Source organism: Salmo trutta, unplaced genomic scaffold (genome assembly GCF_901001165.1).
Source record: "Salmo trutta unplaced genomic scaffold, fSalTru1.1, whole genome shotgun sequence".
NCBI classification, from domain to species: domain Eukaryota; kingdom Metazoa; phylum Chordata; class Actinopteri; order Salmoniformes; family Salmonidae; genus Salmo; species Salmo trutta.
Genome location: NW_021823154.1, coordinates 916,969 through 923,090, shown reverse-complemented (window position 1 = coordinate 923,090; position 6,122 = coordinate 916,969).

Sequence of the window (6,122 nt, the reverse complement as noted above, 5' to 3'; positions counted from 1 at the left end):
TGTGTTGGACCATGATAATTCCTCAGTGATGTGGACACCGAGGAACTTGAAGTGCAATAGAGATTGCGTAATCTGTGGATCTGGTTGGGGAAGTATGTGAATTGGAGTGGGTCTAGGATCTCTGGGATAATGGTGTTGATGTGAGCCAAGACCAGCCTTTCAATGCATTTAATGGCTACAGATGCGAGTGCTACAGGGCAATAGTCATTGAGACAGGTTACCTTGACATTCTTGGCAGACTCCTACCTTCTTCTGGTGGTCTTTTTGAAACATGTGGGTACTACTGCCTCGGTCAGGGAGAGGTTAAACATGTAGGTATTACAGACTGGGTAAGGGAGAGGTTAAACATGTAGGTATTACAGACTGGGTCAGGGAGAGGTTAAACATGTAGGTATTACAGACTGGGTCAGGGAGAGGTTAAAACATGTAGGTATTACAGACTGGGTCAGGGAGAGGTTAAACATGTAGGTATTACAGACTGGGTCAGGGAGAGGTTGATACATGTCAGTGAAGACTCTGGTCTGCACATGCTCTAAGTACGCATCCTGGTAATCCATCTGGCCCCGCGGCTTTGTAAATGTTGTAAACCTGTTAAAAAAAGGTGTTACATCAGTTACGCAGACTGTGATCACACAGTCATCCGGAACAGCTGGTGCTCTCATAAATGGTTCAGTGTTGCTAGCCTCAACGTGAGCATAGAAGGCATTTAGCTCATCTGGAAGGCTGTCATTAGTGAACAGTAACACGAAGGCGATTAAATGTGTCCTGAAACAACTGTGTAGTCTATACTTTGGACCCTAGCCAGGGGCACACTCAAACATCATTTACAGATGAAGCATTTGTGTTTAGTGAGTCCACCAGATCAGAGGCAGTAGGGTTGACCGGGGATGTTCTCTGTTTAGTGAGTCCTCCAGATCAGAGGCAATAGGGTTGACCAGGGATGTTCTCTGTTTAGCGAGTCCTCCATATCAGAGGCAGTAGGGTTGACCAGGGATGTTCTCTGTTTAGTGAGTCCTCCAGATCAGAGGCAGTAGGGTTGACCGGGATGTTCTCTGTTTAGTGAGTCCTCCAGATCAGAGGCAGTAGGGTTGACCAGGGATGTTCTCTGTTTAGTGAGTCCTCCAGATCAGAGGCAGTAGGGTTGACCGGGATGTTCTCTGTTTAGTGAGTCCTCCAGATCAGAGGCAGTAGGGTTGACCAGGGATGTTCTCTGTTTAGTGAGTCCTCCAGATCAGAGGCAATAGGGATGACCAGGGATGTTCTCTGTTTAGTGAGTCCTCCAGATCAGAGGCAGTAGGGACAACCGGGGATGTTCTCTGTTTAGTGAGTCCTCCAGATCAGAGGCAGTAGGGACGACCGGGGATGTTCTCTGTTTAGTGACTCCTCCAGATCAAAGGCAGTAGGGTTGACCGGGGATGTTCTCTGTTTAGTGACTCCTCCAGATCAAAGGCAGTAGGGATGATGTCGTGGAAAATTGTCTTAAGAATACAATACTCTTGCAAGAACTTTGTGAATTCAATATAGACTTTAATACAGAGTAGCAAAGCCGAGCCGGTCCGCGGAACAACTGCCTTTCCTGAGCATCGGCTCTGCTTTTATACACATACAGTATGGGAGTACGTTCCATATGTAAAAGTTACTTCCCTCACGCTCAATAACGCCCATCTCCGATTCCTTTCAGCCCAACCTCACATTCAATTCGCGCATATATGTACAAAATGTATTACAGCAGATTTCGTGCGTTTTTGTGCATTTTTTGTGTGGTTCAAATCGTGCGAAAAGACATGAATTTAACCAGTAGGCGACACACAAGCATTTGCAACAACCATAGACGCGATAGCCTGTATTTCATTATTTATTTATTTTACGTTATGAATATATAGATTATTTTGTATTTTTTTTTTTTATCCTGTCAGGTCGCGTCAATTCGAATCTTGTATCAGAACATAATAGTCAGCACATAGTAACTTCTGATTTCTTTGTACTTTAATTAATGCAAACACTTGAATGGTAAATATGTGGTTCGTATATACGGGCTCCCTGTAACACCACGCAGGGCAGACAGAGAACTGGTATGACATCACAAGTTCTTCCTTAAATACTGGACAGACTTAGTTCCCTCTCCCTGAGGGCCTGTCATAGTAGAGGCTAGAATATGGTTTAGACTTATTCCAGCCTATCGTTGGCGTGCAGGTTGGTCCCAACCTCTAGACGCAGTCCTGTTTCCTGGCGTAGCTGTTGTCTCTGGCGGATGTCTCATCTTGTGACTGCACAATGCACAGTTCTCTAAAACCCTTAACACCCCCCTGCATATACATTTCACCCATATCCTGTTATTGCTGTTGTTCAGCAAAAAGCTCTTGCAAAACCCCGTTTTAAAGCATCAGTATTCTGTCCACATGACCCACCATCACATGAGCCACTTCCTCTTAACATATAGCAGTATTCAATTATAGTTTATATACTTAATATTATAGCATAGCTGCTCTGTTATTTTATATAGGTTATGCTAACAAATAGTTGGTCAAACACTAACAATCCCCCTTTTCACACCTGATAGGTGTGAATACATAAGTTCTTAAAATTTCAGGGAAATTTTGAGATTCCCCCTTTTGACACCCCCTAGGGTGTCACTCAACACAATTGTAAATGTTCGATTTAATGATTAAATGATTAGTTTAAAAAACCCTCAAGTCCTTCCGGCTACACCTAACCTGTACTAGGTTGACTACCAGCCACCCAGGAACTTCAAACCTTCACATCAGGAAAGACAAATCGTACACAGAATATATTCAGAACATATTATTCAACACGTATAAAAAGAAGACCTTCTTGCAACAGTGGCTACACCTAACATGTATGGGACAGACACTTTGTCCCAGAACTTAAAAACCTTCACATCCACCTGCCGCTACATTCAATACATATGAGAACATTTTGGATAAGCTTTATTCAATCACTTCCTTAACAGCAAACCAAGGATCATTGCCCAGAGCTGGATTCAGTGTCCTCTGGGGTCACTTCCATCAAAGGCATCATTCCGGTTGCCCATCTGCTCCGTTATCGATCTCTCCAGAACCCTGGAAATGAGACCTCTCGCACACGGGACCAAACAATAACCACAGAACACAAACACACTCATACAGGTGAAAGCAGCCCATAACTACACTTTTCCATTTCCCAAACATGAGCTGTGTTATCAGGAATGTACGTGTAGCGCTGAACCTAATCCTTCTACATACCCCGCCCTTTTCTGCCAATAACATATCGAGAGTCAGTCTATTTTACCAGGTCATGAGGGAGGTGGCGGATAATTGGTCAGAGAACCTCTTTACTGCATCCCCGTTTTCATTCATGAATCTCTGTTGATTATAAAAGATGTCATTAATCCAATGATGTCATTAATCCAATGATGTCATTAATCCAATCCACATTTTTATTTATTGTCAACTACCATAATAATGTAGTGTTAAAGCCTTCACATATTTGATTCATAGCTTTGTATTCATCTTGAACTTCCCTGTGGATGCCAATAGCATCATTCTAGACAAAGCTACTCCCATCCTGGTCAAAACTCCTCCTGTGCCTACTTCAGCCTCCTATAACTGGCCTCTGATGACTAACTTGACTTGGTTGGACCAATAACCCCAGGGCGCAAGCTCCTAACCACCCTTTGTGGTAATTTCTGTCGTATGCGTCCTTTGCTGGTACTAGCCCACCCTACATCAGTTATAGGTGCTGTGAGGTTAAACATGTTCTATTCATCTTTCAAACCTAAGTCAGTCACATTAACTATTACCTTTCAGCCATTAAAATCATCTAAGTTCTCGGTGCCATTCTTGTATCTATAACACTGGTGCTCATCAGGAGTTAAGGTGAACCTAGGTGTGTTGGCTGAGTACTTCAATCTGACCCACCCCAATTCCTGTACAGTTGTCTGCTTTCCCAGGAAGTTGTTTAATGTTTACCTTAAATCCTACATCTTCTGATCTTCTTTGACTCCTTATTCTGTAAGTTACTCATCAGTGTATTATATAGTTTATCTTTTACTTCTTCTCAATGACAACGGTATCGTTTGATTAGTACCGGAAGGTGGTGGATCTGAATGTATCAGAAAGATTAGACTATGATGCAGCTCAGAGTCTCTACTCTTCCCAAAAACCGCCAACCCTCTCCTGCCCTTAGTCGTTCTGCTAGGTACCACCCCATACTCACACCTCTAGGAGCACACACAGTGATGAACGGTCGGGATAGGAAATCTTCGTTAAGGAGGTGACCCCCGGACCCTGATGGTATCGGTTCTTCTCCTAACTCTGTGTGTGATCAGCAGTGCTCATATGTGTACATACCTCCTTGCAGTGGGTAACGTGGACCCAAGTGACTCTCTCAGCTTTTCTAATGGCAAAGGCAGTGGTTTAACAGAACCTGGTATGGGCCTTCCCAACGGGGCTGCTTCCAGTCTTTTCTCCTCAGAGACTGGATCCACACCCAGTCTCCTGGTTGTACTGAGTGAATCACCTTCTCCTGTAATTCACCTGTTGGACACAAAATCTTGGACATACGGGTTTGGTTAACAAACAGTCTTCTCATGTGCTCTGCTAGTATATCTTCAACTTCTATGTCTACCTGTTCTGGTATCTCTAACTCTGGCATTCTATAGGCTCTACCTGATTAGCTAAACTGTCATCCATCATTTAAAGAGATAGATCCCAGTAAACCAACTCCAGGGATAATATCTTGACCTCATTGTTTTTTTTACCATAATCATGTCCACCAAGTAAGTTGGGAACGCCTCTACCCATTTTACTTATCTGTTATTGTTAAACACCACTTCTTCCCCTCAATTCAGAATAGTTCAATATGTCCGTTTCCAAACGTTGGAATGGATATTCTACAAAAAAACATTTTTTTGTTTAAGTAATATGTTCTTGTTTAAGTAATTATCCTAACCTGTTCTATCGCCTGCTCTACCATACTCCCCCTATTTATACATGGCTCAAGCCATGTATCAATTTTCCTGCATATCTAGACAGTGTCTTTGGTAAGGTTAGTAAATTATCCTTATGTCCGCCCTTCTCTTGTAGGATTGCCCCCTTTCATTTTCCACATGTCCAATTCTCCCTGGGGCATTCATCCTTAGCTACCCTGTAACAATTCTCTGTCAAGTGTCTTATCTGCTTTAAGATTTAACAACTACTTTCAACAAAATTATCATATCTTTTCCTAGCGAATTTTACCAAACATAACTTAAAATCAAAACTAAAATACATGCCTATGGAGCCGATAGTCTCTCCGTGAATTAATATCCTAAAGTTAAGCGATCCAAACTAAATTCTCTTCCTATCTTCTATTCTTATTATGTATTTTCTGTCTGTCCCAGTATTATTTCTGTCCTCACCTGTTTATAATTTAACTATGCTGGTCTCCACTCACTAACTGTTATCTAATTCTTCTGGGCCCCTTTAATCTTCTCTCCCTGGCTTATGCTCTCCTCCTCCTACTTCCAACCCATCAAGGTCTCAGCAGGGGAGGACTTCTCCGTCTGCTGTCTTATTCCATAGCTCCTTAAATGTATCTCGATACCCTCAATGATCCTGGATTACCTACAGATGTCATATACTCCTGTCCTGTTGACCTAAGTCTACCATTATTAAACTTATTCAACAACAAAATATAATATTACTATTATATTAATTCCACAGCCTTGTTGTGTTAAATCTCTTCCACTGAATACAACCACAGCTGACTTCCTAAGGGAAAATAAACTTATCTAGATAATGTAAAAAGTACCCCTAATTATCAAACGATATTCACATAACATAATCAGGTCAAAATGACTAATCTGAACTACTCCACAAAGAAATCTTATTGTACAGGGTATCGTCATTCTGTCTTCTCATTGGTTCAAATTATCAATTGTGTCTAAGAACTTTAACTCCATCATAATTATCAGTTCTACAAATTTCCTTAAAGTCAGTATCACAAATTACCTTAAATTCACCATCCAAATGGCTTTTCATTGCGGCTGATCAGACCACAAAAGGAAAAGTCACCGTATTTCTTACTACATTAGACAAATAAAGGCTAAGAACTTTATCTACATTTTGTATCCCAGTTTCCCA